Genomic DNA, 17,627 nt, shown 5'->3' on the forward strand with positions numbered 1-17,627 from the left:
GTATCTTTATTCTTTTTCGCGTATCTGCAGAGTATTCAACAGTCCAGAGTCTGTCCGGTTTGTGCGTGTGGACGTTCCATTCGGTCACTTCCGCCCTCACAACCTTTTTATTTCACAGCATGTTAAACGAGGTAAGAAACAGTCCTGAATGTGGGCCGTGTGAAGACAGAAAAGCCACTTCAGTCCCGACAGGAAGTACCGCAGCGGCTACCTTCACACGCAGCGCAATTATCTGTTCATCCTTCCTGAGTTGGCAGTCACATTAACACCAATCACACGCTCCATCTTCTCACAGACACCATATTTATGACCATATTCTATCGCTGTGTCCAAATTTACCTCAGAATTATCACACAATTACCACAAATTTACCTCAGAATTATCACAAATTTACCTCAGAATTATCACACAATTACCACAAATTTACCTCAGAATTATCACAAATTTACCTCAGAATTATCACACAATTACCACAAATTTACCTCAGAATTATCACAAATTTACCTCAGAATTATCACAAATTTACCTCAGAATTATCACACAATTACCACAAATTTACCTCAGAATTACCACAAATTTACCTCAGAATTATCACAAAATTTACCTCAGAATTATCACACAGTTACCACAAATTTACCTCAGAATTATCACACAATTACCACAAATTTACCTCAGAATTACCACAAATTTACCTCAGAATTATCACACAATTACCACAAATTTACCTCAGAATTATCACACAATTACCACAAATTTACCTCAGAATTACCACACAATTACCACAAATTTACCTCAGAATTACCACACAATTACCACAAATTTACCACAGAATTATCACAAATTTACCTCAGAATTATCACAAATTTACCTCAGAATTACCACAAATTTACCTCAGAATTATCACACAATTACCACAAATTTACCTCAGAATTATCACACAATTACCTCACAATTATCACAAAATTACCATAGAATTATCACCAAATTACCTCAGATTTAACACAAATGTACCTCAATTATCTCAAATTTACCTCAGAATTAGCAGGAAACAGTGACAGTATACTTGACATACTGCATCTACACATATTAGATATACATCAGCAAAACTCATTCAACCATCCTGAATAGGAATTCTATCCTTAAGGGGAATTTTTCTTTCATTCTTCCTTGTCACCTGATTACAATATACCAAAGGAAAGAAATCTCAAGTCTCTAAACAAATATGGTTAATTCCCACCAAACAGCCATCCATCCATCCATCCATCCAACCGACTATGCATCCATCCATCCGTCTGTCTGTCCATCTATGGATCCATCCATCAATATATCCACCCATCCATCCTACCAACCATCAAGCCATCCGCTCATCTGTCCATCTATTTATTCATCCTACCAACCATCCATCCATCGATCCAATTAGCCATCCACTCATCTGTCCATCCATCTATCCACCCTACCGACCATCCAAACATCCATCTGCCCATCTGTCTGTCCAACTATCCATCCATCCATAATACATGTTCATGATACATGTTAATATCTAATAAACATTAAGCTTGTTTCTGGCCTGAGAGAAAACACAGTACCTAAACAACTAGACCCTAGATATGGTTCTAGTAGGCTAGCTAAATAACAGATGATTTCTCCACCCCCGAGGTTAATAACGAGTAAACACAGTGTCGACGTTTAAAGTGGGTCTGAGCTTGGATCCATCAGTCTCAGGGTTTAGTGTGTAGGAATTAGCACTAACAGTGAACACCACACACAAGAAATGACAAAAAAGCTTCCCAACAATTTATTAAAAGCTCTAGCTGTTGTGCGTTATTATGGAACCAGTCTGGATTACTGGATATTTCAGTAAGGAATAAACCACTGTGTGGAGTCCAGTTTAAGGAAAGTCATCAGTGAAGGGGCGGAGTTACCCTCTTCATCCAAAAGGTTTTTGTTTTCCAATAAATTGAATGAATGAAATGAATTATTAAAAAAATTAAGTGATTATAAACTCTGCGTAAAGGGAATCCTGGGTCGTGTAGTCGGAGGTCACACACTGCTCCTACTTCCCCGGGGTTAACACTGAATCCTGGATCTTCATCATCTGATGTTTCACACTCTACATTCCTCAACCCCGCCTCTACCTTCTACTAATTTGCATATTCAACCCTGATTGAATAAATTTGGCACGCTTTCAGTTTAATCACTGAGGATAAAAAAGTTCATGTCTGTTCTTCTGCACCTGAGCAGGTTCCGTTATCTTTCACAGCTTTATCATCTTTATCATAAATCAGACGTTCGTTCCTCGATATCCGACTTCTGCTAACGTTTCAGCGTGACGCATTTCCCCCTCGCTACGGCGCACACTTCCGTGATGTCGGGTGTTTTGCCTCCTGACACTATCTACCGAGTCGTTTTTGTTAAGTGTCGCTACATCCTGGTTTTCACCTGATATGAGGCACAGAGGCACTGCTCAGTTTCTGATTGGTTGTCTGTTGCTAAGTGACTAGCCGTAACAGCGTGTGGTTTCACACTGTAACACCTTCAGCACAGCGATGTGGAGTTAACACTGTAAAAGCCGCTGATCCTGATTCAGAGCAGAGTTTCAGAACAGGTCGGGGAAACAACCTGCTTCATAACACCGCCTCTAAATGATATGTTTGAATTACATGTTCCTCTTCCCGGGAGTAAAAGCGGGGAGAACGAAAGAACAGTCAGATATCGAGCGAGGAAGACTCCGTCAAACATCCGTTGTGTTACTAAAAGACGAATGTGTTTTTATAGGAAATATACAAACATCTAGAATCTGTGGAGAAGTCTTCTCTGACTTTTAAGCTGGAAAGTTCAGTATAGAGCGTGTGTATAGAGAACGTGACATGAACGAATATTAAAAGGTAAAGAATATTTTAAAAAAAATCTAAATAAAAACAGACGGAGTTGTCTGTGATGGTCGTGTTTCTCCAGGTCGACTGTTTACATTTGAATAAGCGAGTCGTCTGTGGTGTGGTCTGGGATTTTTACAGCAGTATCAGTGAACCCTGGCCTGTGTAAACTTCTGCGGTGACGCTAAGAGCCAAGCCTCGACTGCCGCAAGAGTGTGTGTGTGTGTGTGTGCGCGCGGTGTGTGTGTGTGTGTGTGTGTGTGTGTTTGCCAAAAGCACAAGGTCAGCGGTTCTCTAGGTATAATTCCCAGCTAAAAAGGTCAAGTGATGGATAAATAAAGAGGGGAGCTCGGCCGGGTTAACGGCAGAGCTAACTGACTTAACATTCCACGTTTCACGCGAGCTCCCGAATTAAAACTAGGGCTTTGTTGATCCCGCCGACGAACGAGAACAGAACACGCTGGAAGTTTGAGAGCATTACAGAAAAGAAAATTACAGGGAGTTACACCGGACGGTCAGTTAATTGTTTCAAACGATCTCGGCAGGGTGCTTTTTTCAGCGTTCTTCCATTTCCTCACCTCAGAAAGTTCTAGAGAACGAGCCACCTTTCTGTCCACAGCAGTCCTTCTGCTGTAGTGTCCTTCCTCCAAAATTACTCATGATCCTTCATTTGCAACACAAGTCTTATGTAGGTAAAAATTCGGTTTTAATCTCCACCGGACATGCGCTGGCCGAGACTAGCTTTCCACATGAGCTAATTTTACCTGCTGCGTTAAAAATTGCTAATTGCTAAATTGCTAGTAAGCCAACACTAGCTAACTAGTTAACTAGTGGCACGACCATTTACATGAACTAGTTAGCTAGCTAAAAAAGAGCGACAAATCTATTAGCTATTTACTGCTTACATTAATCAGGAATAAAATATCATATTCAGTCTAACACGATAGCTAGGAGAGAGCTCTAAATGCACTCTGAGGGAATATTTACACGTCTGTCAGCACGAACATTAATGATAGTCTATAGCGTAATTTCTGAGCATGGGCGGAGTTAAAAACAATCAGGGCCCCGATTGGCTGAAAATGATTATCCTGGCACAAGACACAAGATTCTACTTTCTCGACGTTGCAATATTTCTTTATTTTCAGTTAAGAAAAAATAAAAAAAGAAGTATTGGCACCCTTGGCCATGCTTGTGGGAACGATTACTCCTCTTCTTATCTTTCCAGTAAAACTATTGCCACCCTCACCACTGTTCCATAAAACGTATACACGTCTTCATCATCAGTAAAATGTATTGGCACCCTTGGCCATGTCTATGTAAACATTTCTCTTTCTTTTTGTTCTTCTAACTTTTAAAAAGTATTTCCATCCCCCAGCCATGTTTTGGTGAATGTTTACTCCTTTACATTTTCCCAAGGGAAAAAAAATGAACTGGCACCCTTACCCATATTTGTGAGAATGTTTACTTTACTGTATCATCTATATTAAGTATCGGCAACACCCTGGGCCCTGTTTGTGTGAATGTTTACTCCGCTTTTATTTTTTCAGTTGAAAGTATTGGGGTTTGGAGGCATATTACCTCTATGTGGGGCACAAACAGGAAGCCATTTTGTATCCTGGCTAGAACACGGTGCACGAATTACGGGTGTGTCGATAAATTAAAACGAAACTGAACCAGCAAACGCTGGGGGAAACCTACGCTCGTAAATCTGCCTGAGAAAGGACTCGTGAAGGACGAGATTGTGTGCGTTAGAGAAGTGACTTTAATCCCAGGACGACTGTATTATTAGATATTAGTTGTTATCAGTAGCACTACATATCACAGCTAAATCTAGTTGTGTCTTTACCTTCTACTGCATCACATAATAAAAATTGGGGGGGGGGGATTAAGGAATTTTATTTCTGCTGTGTTTGTTTAAATATAAAATGCTCAACACAAAACAGCTCAATGCTGCGGCACACACTGTACTCTTAACATTATTACTAATGTCTTATTATTAAATAAATAAATAAAAATATAAACAACAAATTAATTATTACAAATAAATAATTAAATTAATTTATTTATTAATTTATAAAATTAATATTTTTAATGTATTTTTAAGCACCTGCTTCACCACACTCTTAATATTATTATTAATATTTTTTTAAACCCAACCACCTGCTGCTGCACCACACACACACCATATGTCCAGATGTAGGGAGAAACTTTTTTTTTTTTTTTTTTACAAAGCCATATTTCCAAATATTTCAAAAATAACAACAGGAAACATAAAGGACTCAGCGCTTGAGCGGAAAAATTTAAGACGCTAGTCTTCCGTATGTGACTCCGCAGCTCACCGACGAAACATTAGACAATATATATATACAGAGACGTTATCAGGAGTGGATAACGACTACAGCTACAGGGGTTCACGTCTTAGGCGTGCTAGCTTCCTTTAAGATGCTAGCTTTATCATCTCATACTGCCAGTTGCTGATGTAACGAGGATCACTGGTGCCTCTGGAGAGTTAGCTCGCACTGCTAATCTGCTAATAGCTAATACAAAGCCTGTTTGTTAACATATCAATCATGTGACTAATTTCCACAACCAATAATTTACGTAATTAGTGTTTCACTAGCTATAAAACACACACACACACTATATCACTATATCAAACAGTGAGACAGAACAAATAAGGCATAAGGAAGGCAGAAAAGTGGCCTGGGTGTGGCCTGAGAGAAAAGAGGTGTGGTCTAAGGAAAAAGAGGCGTGGGCAGTAATTTGGGATATACAGTTGAAACCAGATATTTACATAAGCTTCAGAAAAAAAACACAAACTTTTTTTTTCTTTACTGTCAAACATTAAATCAGAGTGAACTTTTTCTGTTTAAGACCAATAAATATTAACATATTTTTTGCATTTGTTAAATGTCAGAATCGAGCGAGGGAGAATTTTATGGAATTTTTTTTTTTTTTATTACTTTCATCAGTCAAAAATTTACATACACTTCCTTAGTATTTGGTAGAATTGCCCCAAAACTGTTTCACTTGGGCCAAACGTTTCGGGTATCCTTCCACAAGCTTTCTACAATAGTTTGCTGGAATTTTGGCCCACTCCTCTTGACAGAACTGGTGTAACTGGGTCGCATTCGCCTTTTCAGTGCCGCCCACAAATTTTCTATGGGATTGAGATCAGGGCTTTGTGATGGCCACTTCAATACCTTGACTTTGTTGTCCTTAAGCCACTTTGTAACTAATTTGGAGGTATGCTTGGGGTCATTGTCCATTTAGAAGACCCATTTGCGCCCAAGCTTTAACTTCCTGGCTGATGTCTTCAGATGTTGCTTCAATATATCCACATAATTTTCTTTTCTCATGATGCCATCTATTTTGTGAAGTGCACCAGTCCCTTCTGCAGCAAAGCAGCCCCACAACATTATACTACCATCCCCATACTTCACAGTTGGGATGGTGTTCTGAGGCTTCAAAGCTTCGCCCTTTTTCCTCCAAATATACCGTTTATCATTATGGCCGAACAGTTCAATTTTTGTTTCGTCAGACCACAGGACATGTCTCCCATGTGCAGATTTTTGTCCCCATGTGCAGTTGAAACTGTAGTCTGGCTTTTTTATGGTGGTTTTGAAGTAATGGCTTTCTCCTCCCAGAGTAACCGTTCAACTCATGGTGGTACAGGACTCGTTTTACTGTGGATAATGACACTGTCTTACCAGTTTCAGCTAGCATCTTCACAAGGTCTTTTGCTGTTGTCCTGGGGTTGATTCGCACATTTTGCACTAAAAAACGTTCCTCTCTGGGACTCTGAATCCGTCTTCCTGAGCGGTATGATGGTTGTACATTCCCATGTTTTTTTATACTTGCGTATTATTGTCTGAACGGATGAACATGGGACCTTCAGGCATCTGGAAATTGCACCTAAGGATGAGCCACACTTGTGGAGGTCCACAATTCTTTTCCTGATGTCTTGGTCGATTTCTCTTGATTTTCCCATGATGTCATAGAAAGAGGCTCTGTGTTTGAGGTGTGCCTTTATATGCATCCACAGATGTGCCACCAATTAACTCAAGTGGAATCAATTAACCTATCTGAAGCTTCTTAAGCTCAGAATGGAATCATCTGGAGTTTTCTTTTTGTTTAAAAGACACAAACTTAGTGTATGTACACTTCTGACTTTGATGAAAGTGATAAAATAAAAAATTCCATAAAATTCTCCCTCGCTCGATTCTGACATTTAACAAATGCAAAAAATATGTTAATATTTATTGATCTAAAACAGAAAAAGTTTACTCTGATTTAATGTTTGACAGTAAAGAAAAAAAAAGTCCTTGTGTTTTTTTCTGAAGTATATGTAAATATCTGGTTTCAACTGTAACGTGGTGTTACATACAGCGATGTATGTTTCAGGAAAGTCCCAGAATTCTGCAGAATTCTGTGTGGGTGGGGAGGGGAGGCGGAGCTCTGCAATACATCGTTCGCAAGGTACAAAGTGTGAGAGTTTTTTGTTGCTAGTCTACGCTAATTAGCATCCATCATCAGTATCTATCATGAGTTTTTTTGTAAACGCGTGAATGCCTGCATGCTGACCGGTTGAAGGTGAACACAGTTAAACTCGTGGAAAGTGAGCGGCCATGTTGATTCGCTTGTCGTCACTTGCTGAACTCGAGAAGAAGGTTGAGTAGAGTAGAGTTTCCGAACAGAGGAGGCGTTTTCTTCAGAATTGCCCGTTACGAGTTTTAGCAGAACGCACTCAGGATTGAAATCTATTTCAGAGCTTTTCCCGTTTAGACTCAAGAACAAGATTTATTAAAACATTGGAATTATTTTAAAAAATTAAAAATAACAATATAATCATGACTTTAAATGGTTTTGTACTGAAGCTGTAACTGGAAGATCAAGCTCCGTGTCATAAGAAAGTCCTAAGTTTTTAAAATCATTCGGTTTCAAAACAACAACAAAAAAAACCCAATTTGGAATGACAAAGACCTCTGAATTCCTCAGTATGAGGCGTACAAACACAGACTGATGGCCGTGTCAGTGGAATAGTAAAGAGCTGGTGAGGTTAGTGATGTCTCTGTGCTGGGACGTCAGGAAGTGAACAGGGTGCCTGCGGTAAATCAAGATCTACTTCCTGGTTTGTGGAGCGAGAACATGTTCACTTACACGCAACACCGACACAACAAGCACTAGGACCTGGTTTACCCTCAACAGGGACGTCTGAACGTCACCGAAACACAACCGCTCTGTGACGTCCGTCACGTGCACTGCTACATTCCTGAAGGAGAGCATTCTTCAAAATAATAATAATAATAATACATTTTGCTGAGTCAATTTAACTCAATTTGCAATCTTTAAAATGTCTGATTTTTTTTCCTGGTAGATAAAGTAAAATAAAAAATAAATAAATAATTAATTTAAAAAAAATGCATTATAACAAAAAACGTTTATATACGTTTTATATAATCAAAATAATTTTTACTACAAAGGACATTTATATTTACATACTTTTACATTTGTTTACAAATTAGCAGAACAGAATAATTAGTAAACAATTTTTATAATGTTTTTTTACAAATAAAAAACAAAAAGATTAAGTATGAATATTTAGCAGCAAATCAGCTGCTTCTGTTCAGTTTCTAATTCTGGAAATAAATTAATTGAAATAATAAGCTTTTTGATTATTCAGGAATGGTCTTGAACCCATCATGCTGGTGTTTGGGGTCTAAAAAAGAAAAAAAAAAAAAAAAAAAAAAAAAGAGAACAGCAGTGGCGTCTGTGACCCTGATGAAGCACACTGAACACACCTGATTCACCTTCTACACCAACAACCAGCACCTTCTGGAGACAAAGTGTGTGTCTAAGCAGGAGAACACACACTGGAACCACCTACCATCAACACCACCAACGCCAACCAACACTAGTATCAGCACTACCAACACCAGCCTCACCAACACCATCACCATCACCACCACCAACACCATCATCCTCACTGACAATCACCACCAACACTACCATCCTCACCACAAACACCATCCTCACCAACACTACCATCCTCACCAACACTACCATCCTCACCAACACTACCATCCTCACCAACACTACCATCCTCACCAACACTACCATCCTCACCAACACAATCACCACCAACACAATCACCACCAACACTACCATCCTCACCAACACTACCATCCTCACCAACACAACCATCCTCACCAACACTACCATCCTCACCAACACTACCATCCTCACCAACACTACCATCCTCACCAACACTACCATCCTCACCAACACTACCATCCTCACCAACACTACCATCCTCACCAACACTACCATCCTCACCAACACTACCATCCTCACCAACACTACCATCCTCACCAACACTACCATCCTCACCACAAACACCATCCTCACCAACACAATCACCACCACCAACACTACCATCCTCACCAACACCACCATCCTCACCACTGACACAATCACCACCACCAACACGACCATCCTCACCACAAACACCATCCTCACTGACACCATCACCACCACCAACAGTACCATCCTCACCACAAACACCATCCTCACTGACACCATCACCACCCTCACCAACAACATCCTCACAAACCGTATCAGCATCCTCACCATCTACACTATCAATACCAACACCATCTTCACTGTCATCACCATCAACACCACCATTTTTATTATCAACACCATCCACACTGTCATCACACTTCAGAAACATGTCCTGAGATACTACTGAGACATCACACCACTTTTCAGAGCTGAAACACAGCAGACACAAACTCCGATGCACAGACTGAACACCTCAAACACCTACACACAGACTCCATCTTTCAAATCTACCCTGGAGATGTTTCCGGTTCCTCTTCACAGAAGAGAATCGTGATGTTAACATGTCTGCCATGATGTACTGGGATTGGGAAGAAACTCGACTCTGCTAGCTAGCTTCACACACACACACTAAAAGTAACCCATCACTGTATCATGAGGGTCAGGGTTTTATTTATTTATTTATTATTTATTACTCAAGTGCCTGAGGTTTGAGGCAGCAGTACCCGAGACAGACGAGAACATCAGAGCAGGAGTATGTTAATTATTTCAGCTGCAAATTGAATTTATGCTTTCTGTTCGACTCACCTTTGTTACACACCTTTGCCTCATCTGCTGTGAATGAAACGCCGGAAATAAATAAAGTTTACAGATTTAAATTCACTAACACTCCAAAACTGGAGGAACCAAACACGATGGCTAGTCCAGGCACTGAAGCCTTGCTGCGGTTAAATCTAGAGGTCACTTTTCAACCAACTGCTATGCTAACATGATTTGGTAGCTTGGGTAGTTAATTAGCTGCTATGCTGCCGAAAATGCTAAGGAGTTAAGTGTCTAAAAGGGATAGTTAAAATGATCTTACTGATGGAGAAATCCCTCATGGTGTATAACGGATGGAATTGAGTCTGATGCAGCATCATTCTAGCCAAAAACATCCCGATAAACCATGTTTACATCTAACGAGCTGCTACTCTAGAGCAAGACCCATCCAAATAGCCAGGACGTAATCACTATATTATATATTATACCAAAACAAATATTATAGTTATATTTCAACCAGTATTTATCTTTACATATTAATGTGAAAGCACAACATACTATTGTCAGCATTACAGTTTATAGCACAGTATAATATAATAGCTAGACAGCTAGATAGTCAGCCTATATTCGGTTTAATTATTTAACCTTTTGGAGTATAACCACCGGTCTCAACAGGTTAATGCACAGTGTATAGTGTAACCCAGTATAGTATAGTGCAGTACAGTGTAGCATAGTATAAAATATTGTAATCCAGTATAGTGTAATCCAGTACAGTGTAGTGTAGTATAAAATATTGTAATCCAGTATAGTGTAATCCAGTATAGTGTAGTGTAATCCAGTACAGTGTAGTATAGTGCAGTACAGTATAGTGTAGCATAGAATAGTGTAATCCAGTATAGTGTAGTGTAGTATAGTTTAGTTAGAATAGTGTAATACAGTTTAGTATAGTGCAGTATCGTGTAGTGTAATCCAATATAGTGCAGTATAGTATAGAATAGTGTAATACAGTGTAGTATAGTGTAGTATAGAAATTTGTGTAATACAGTGTAGTATAGTGTAGTATAGAAATTTGTGTAATACAGTGTAGTATAGTGTAGTATAGAAATTTGTGTAATCCAGTATAGTATAGTGTAGTGTAGTATAGTATAGTGTAGTGCAGTATAGTGTAGTTAGAATAGTGTAATCCAGTGTAGTATAGTGTAGTGCAGTATAGAAATTTGTGTAATCCAATGTAGTATAGTGCAGTGTAGTATAGTGCAGTGCAGTGCAGTGTAGTATAGTGCAGTGCAGTGTAGTATAGAAATTTGTGTAATCCAGTATAGTATAGTATAGTGTAGTGTAGTATAGTATAGTGTAGTGCAGTATAGTGTAGTTAGAATAGTGTAATCCAGTGTAGTATAGTGTAGTGCAGTATAGTGTAGTTAGAATAGTGTAATCCAGTGTAGTATAGTGTAGTGCAGTATAGAAATTTGTGTAATCCAGTGTAATAGTGTAGTGCAGTGTAGTGCAGTATAGAAATTTGTGTAGTGCAGTGTAGTACAGTATAGTGCAGTGTAGTACAGTGCAGTGCAGTGTAGTACAGTGCAGTGCAGTATAGTATAGTGCAGTGCAGTGCAGTATAGTGCAGTGCAGTATAGTGCAGTGCAGTATAGTGCAGTGCAGTATAGTGCAGTATAGTGCAGTGCAGTATAGTGCAGTGCAGTACAGTATAGTGCAGTGCAGTACAGTATAGTGCAGTGCAGTACAGTATAGTGCAGTGCAGTACAGTATAGTGCAGTGCAGTACAGTATAGTGCAGTACAGTGTAGTGCAGTGCAGTACAGTACAGTGCAGTGCAGTACAGTACAGTGCAGTGCAGTGCAGTGCAGTGTAGTGCAGTACAGTATAGTGCAGTGCAGTGCAGTACAGTATAGTGCAGTGTAGTGCAGTATAGTGCAGTGCAGTGTAGTACAGTATAGTATAGTGCAGTGCAGTGCAGTACAGTATAGTGCAGTGCAGTACAGTACAGTACAGTATAGTGCAGTGCAGTACAGTATAGTGCAGTGCAGTACAGTATAGTGCAGTGCAGTACAGTATAGCGCAGTGCAGTATAGTATAGTATAGTGCAGTATTGTGATCGTGCCTTTTCAGTGGCAGCCACTAAACTTTGGAATGAGTTGCCCCTGTACATCAGGCAGGCCCCGACTCTTCCTATTTTTAAATCTCACCTTAAGACCTTTTTATACACATTGGCATTTAATACTGAGTGATGAGGTATTCTTCTCCCTGTTTTTTTTTTATTTTATTTTTTTTATTATATTATTTTATTATTATTGTCTGTTTCTATGTCTGCAGCTATTTTACAATTGTACAGCACTTTGGTCAACTAAGTTGTGTTAAATGTGCTTTAAAAATAAATTTGACTTTGACTATGACTATAGTGTAGTGCAGTATAGAAATTTGTGTAATCCAGTGTAGTATAGTATAGTATAGTGTAGTGAAGTATAGTGTATTGTATTGCGGTATAGAATAGTGTAATCCAGTATAGTGTAGTGTAGTATAGTGTAGTAGTTCTATACTGCAGTGCAGTATAGGATAGTGTAGTATAATATAGTATGGTGTAGTATAATATAATGTAGTGTAGTGAATACAGTATAGTGGCATAGTGCAGTACAGTATAGTGTTGGGCAGTATAGTATAGTGGTATAGTATAGTGTAATGCAGTATTGTTTAGTATAGTGCAGTATAGTATAGTGTAGGGCAGTATAGTATAGTGTAATGCAGCATTGTTTAGTATAGTGCAGTATAGTATAGTGTAGGGCAGTATAGTATAGTGTAATGCAGCATTGTTTAGTATAGTGCAGTATAGTATAGTGTAGGGCAGTATAGTATAGTGTAATGCAGCATTGTTTAGTATAGTGCAGTATAGTATAGGGCAGTATAGTATAGTGGTATAGTATAGTGTAATGCAGCATTGTTTAGTATAGTGCAGTATAGTATAGTGTAGGGCAGTATAGTATAGTGTAATGCAGCATTGTTTAGTATAGTGCAGTATAGTATAGGGCAGTATAGTATAGTGGTATAGTATAGTGTAATGCAGCATTGTTTAGTATAGTGCAGTATAGTATAGTGTAGGGCAGTATAGTATAGTGGTATAGTATAGTGGTATAGTATAGTGTAATGCAGCATTGTTTAGTATAGTGCAGTATAGTATAGTGTAGGGCAGTATAGTATAGTGGTATAGTATAGTGTAATGCAGCATTGTTTAGTATAGTGCAGTATAGTATAGTGTAGGGCAGTATAGTATAGTATAGTATAGTGCAATGCAGCATTGTTTATTATAGTGCAGTATAGTATAGTGTAGTGTAGGGCAGTATAGTATAGTGCTATAGTATAGTGTAATGCAGCATTGTTTATTATAGTGCAGTATAGTATAGTGTAGTGTAGGGCAGTATAGTATAGTGCTATAGTATAGTGTAATGCAGCATTGTTTATTATAGTGCAGTATAGTATAGTGTAGTGTAGGGCAGTATAGTATAGTGCTATAGTATAGTGTAATGCAGCATTGTTTATTATAGTGCAGTATAGTATAGTGTAGTGTAGGGCAGTATAGTATAGTGCTATAGTATAGTGTAATGCAGCATTGTTTATTATAGTGCAGTATAGTATAGTGTAGTGTAGGGCAGTATAGTATAGTGCTATAGTATAGTGTAATGCAGTATTGTTTAGTATAGTGCAGTATAGTATAGTGTAGGGCAGTATAGTATAGTGTAATGCAGCATTGTTTAGTATAGTGCAGTATAGTATAGTGTAATGCAGCATTGTTTAGTATAGTGCAGTATAGTATAGTGTAATGCAGCATTGTTTAGTATAGTGCAGTATAGTATAGTGTAATGCAGCATTGTTTAGTATAGTGCAGTATAGTATAGTGTAATGCAGCATTGTTTAGTATAGTGCAGTATAGTATAGTGCAGTATAGTATAGTGTAGGGCAGTATAGTATAGTGGTATAGTATAGTGTAATGCAGTATTGTTTAGTATAGTATAGTGTAGGGCAGTATAGTATAGTGGTATAGTATAGTGTAATGCAGTATTGTTTAGTATAGTGCAGTACAGTTTAGTATAGTATAGTATAGTACAGTATAGTGTAGGGCAGTATAGTATAATGGTATAGTGTAATGCAGTATTGTTTAGTATAGTGTAGTACAGTATAGTATAGTATAGTATAGTACAGTATAGTGTAGGGCAGTATAGTATAATGGTATAGTATAGTGTAATGCAGTATTGTTTAGTATAGTGCAGTACAGTTTAGTATAGTATAGTATAGTACAGTATAGTGTAGGGCAGTATAGTATAATGGTATAGTGTAATGCAGTATTGTTTAGTATAGTGCAGTACAGTTTAGTATAGGACAGTGTAGTGTAGTATAATAATATATCGTAGTGAAGTGCAGTATAATATAGTATAGTGGTACAAAATTAAAAGTAGTTTACAGTATATTATAATATAGAGTTGTATGGTATAGGACAGACAGACAGATCTTACTGGAGCTCATATCCTGTACATATTTTATTTATAGTATAAAGTCCACTCTCTATATGCGAACGCAACATAAAGCTGCATTCAAAACCACAATGTGTCTCAGTGTTAGTAGTAGTTTATAGTATAGTACAGCGCATTCACATTTACGCAATTTGGAAGACACCATTATCCAGAGCTTAAATGATGCCTGTATATTCTGAATTATTTTATTTGGAGTATAAATTCAACTTTCTATAAATGTTAAAATGAAATAAAGCTGGATTCAATGCCACAATGTCATAAACAGTGTCTCATAAATGAGACACTGTTTATGTGTCTACTAAACATATTAAAATTATAGTACAGTACAATGTACTATAGCACAGATAGTTAGATAAATAGACAGACCTAGACCTTATATTCTGTCCTTATTTCATTTGGAGTATAAACATTATATGCTACAGCAACGTAATGCTGAGTTCGAAACCACACTGTCGTAAACAGTGCATCAGAATGATCAATAATTAATAATATAGTATAGTACAGGATAGATAGATAGATTTTACTAGAGCTTACAGTCGGTCCTTATTTTGTTTAGACCGACTAGAACTCCACTCTATAGGCTTAAGCAACATAAAGCTACGTTCAAAACCACACTGTACCCAACAGTGTTCAGTATAGTACAGTATAGCAAGTTATATAGATAAATAGACAGATTATTCTCAGTGTAGTGTATATTCTGTTATTATTTTCGCATTTATTTTATCTGGACTATAAACTCGACTCTCTATACGCTAAAGCGACACAATGCTGCGTTCAAGACCACACTGTAGTGGACAGTGTGTGAACGATACAAGTAGTTTATGGTATAGTACAAGATAGACAGATAGACAGACAGATGTCTTAATAGAGCTTATAGTCGGTCCTTATTTTACTTGGATTATAAACTCCACATAAGCTTAAGCAACCTAAAGCTGCATACAAGACCACACTGTACTAAACAGTGGTCAAAATTATAAGTAGTTTAATACCCTACAGTACAGAATAGTAGGTTAGATAGATAAATAGACAGACAGACAATTTACACTTTAGTATTTATTCCGTGCTTATTTTCGCATTCATTTTATCTGAACTATAAACTCTACTCTCTATAGGCTTAAGCAACATAAAGCTACGTTCTAGACCACACTATACTAAACAGTGTGTCAAAATTATAAGTAGTTTATGGTTTAATACAGTATAGTACCGTACAGTAGATTAGATAGATAAACAGACAGACAATTCTCACTGAAGTATTTATTCTGTTCTAATTTATTTTACCTGGACTATAAACCCGACTCTCCATACGCTAAAGCGACACAATGCAGCGTTCAAGACCACACTGTACTAAACAGTACAGTTGTAAAGAGTTTACGAACCATTAGCACTCGATCCGAACAGAAACTAAAACACTATCGTATAAACCGTGTCCAGCTCTTGATATTATGCCAAATGTTATGATATAATATTACGGTGCTCTCTAAGCTTCATCATATTTTCCTCTTGAACAGAAGTGTACCTGTAGGCCTGCACTTGAACGCGCGCTGTGTGTGTGTATAGTTAAAGTGCACTTTCATGCAATATATCCAGTGTTTGAACTTTGATCTAAATAAGGCTCCGACTTTTTTGTTGCGTTTCTCCAGCGTTCCGGAGAGGTGAATACCGACAACACGACGTGTACAGATGTCATGTGGAGTGTGTTCGTCTTGTTAGTTTACACTTTACACCACCAACACTTCGCTGGAAATGTTCGTGCAACGCAATAAAAATAAAAGCGTCTGTGTGTTTGCGTTCGTGCTGATTAAACACTCCTGCGTTCCTCTTAATCAGCAGCAAGCGTGTTTACTCACAAATAATCAGTGAAAACACAACAAATAAACAAACAGCGCGTAGAGAGAGAGAGAGAGAGAGAGAGAGAGAGAGCAGCCGAAAGAGGAGAAAATAGCTTACGGAATCGATGCGATTCTTTTTTTCCCCCTTCTTTCCTTTCCAACTTAATTCAGCAGGTAATCCGAGAACAAACTTTTCCCAAAGCTCTCACATGGATCGGATGTTCGGTGAGATATTTCGAGATGAAACATTCCTCGTTTCGGTGAGACGGAGAGCGAAAAAAAGTCCAAAAAAACAAAAATCAGAATAGTAAAGTTGTAGCGTTTACTCCATCATGGTGGCCATGTTTAAGAGGGACCGAAGCACCGCCTGTCATCGCCTCGGGAAAAATAGGTCCACGCGGAAAGGTTTCACGGCAGAAATCGCTGGGTTTAAAGTTAGGTGAGCGAATATATTTTGTCCAGTGAGCGGACATAACCCGGAGAAATGACCCGAAAAACACGGGAAACGCCGGGAAACGCCGAGAAACCGATCACGAAAAAGTCTAAAGTGACCCTGCGGATGGATACACCGAGGGCGCACTAGCGGTAAAGCGGCCTTTCAGTCATCACACGGCCCTCCCCAAAACACGGAGGTGGATTTTTAGAAAACCGGATCTGCTTCTTCTGCTGAGCACACAGGGACGCTTAAAGGTGCATTATGTAAGATTTGTTCCGTAAAAAAAGCTCTCTAATAGTTAAATGGGTGGAGTTGGTTAAGATCTGAATGATAGTTGGGTTTTTTTACTCATTAACCACGCCCCCTTTTCCACGCACGTACACACACAGCCCCGCCCCTAAACCTTACCTGGTGCAGCTAGGGATCGAAAGACGAGTTCCGGTTCTTTAAAACATGACACTTCTCATGATCCCGGGTAAGAATCATTAAGAAGCATTGTGGGCGTGGCTAAAAATGATTGGCATGACGTCGATCCAAATGTAACCAAATTTTCCGGACCGGAAAACAAGCTATGTATAACACGTGCTCTGAGACAACGGTTTAAACTATTATTTATTTGGTAAAGCATCATTTTTCACTTTTATATTTGTTTTTGTTTTGTTTTTTGTAAGAAATGAAACACATCGCGTATTGAAACTTTAATAACAACTTAATAATTCAAAATATTTAATACATTATTTACATAATGACATGCAAGTTAAACATCTGATAATTTAACAATAAAAAAAAAAAATTCTCATGAATAAAAATAATGAATGGATTGTCATGCCGTAAGTTAAAAAGGTTAA

The 17,627-nt window shown here is 38.2% G+C and overlaps 1 protein-coding gene across 7 annotated transcripts in view; it reads right to left on the bottom strand.

The window, feature by feature from the left end:
- Nucleotides 1–16,907, bottom strand: part of kmt2ca (lysine (K)-specific methyltransferase 2Ca) — a 199,228-nt gene extending 182,321 nt beyond the window's left edge. For 6 of the 7 annotated variants that reach the window (XM_058395324.1, XM_058395335.1, XM_058395317.1 and 3 more), the window contains exon 1: nucleotides 16,462–16,907. The gene's annotated coding sequence lies outside the window, so the exon portion shown is untranslated. The remainder of the gene's footprint in view (nucleotides 1–16,461) is intronic. The other variant, XM_058395309.1, reaches the window with a different exon arrangement.
- Nucleotides 16,908–17,627: the final 720 nt, after the last annotated feature.

The sequence above is a fragment of the Hemibagrus wyckioides genome, linkage group LG01 (genome assembly GCF_019097595.1).
Source record: "Hemibagrus wyckioides isolate EC202008001 linkage group LG01, SWU_Hwy_1.0, whole genome shotgun sequence".
Classification (NCBI taxonomy): domain Eukaryota; kingdom Metazoa; phylum Chordata; class Actinopteri; order Siluriformes; family Bagridae; genus Hemibagrus; species Hemibagrus wyckioides.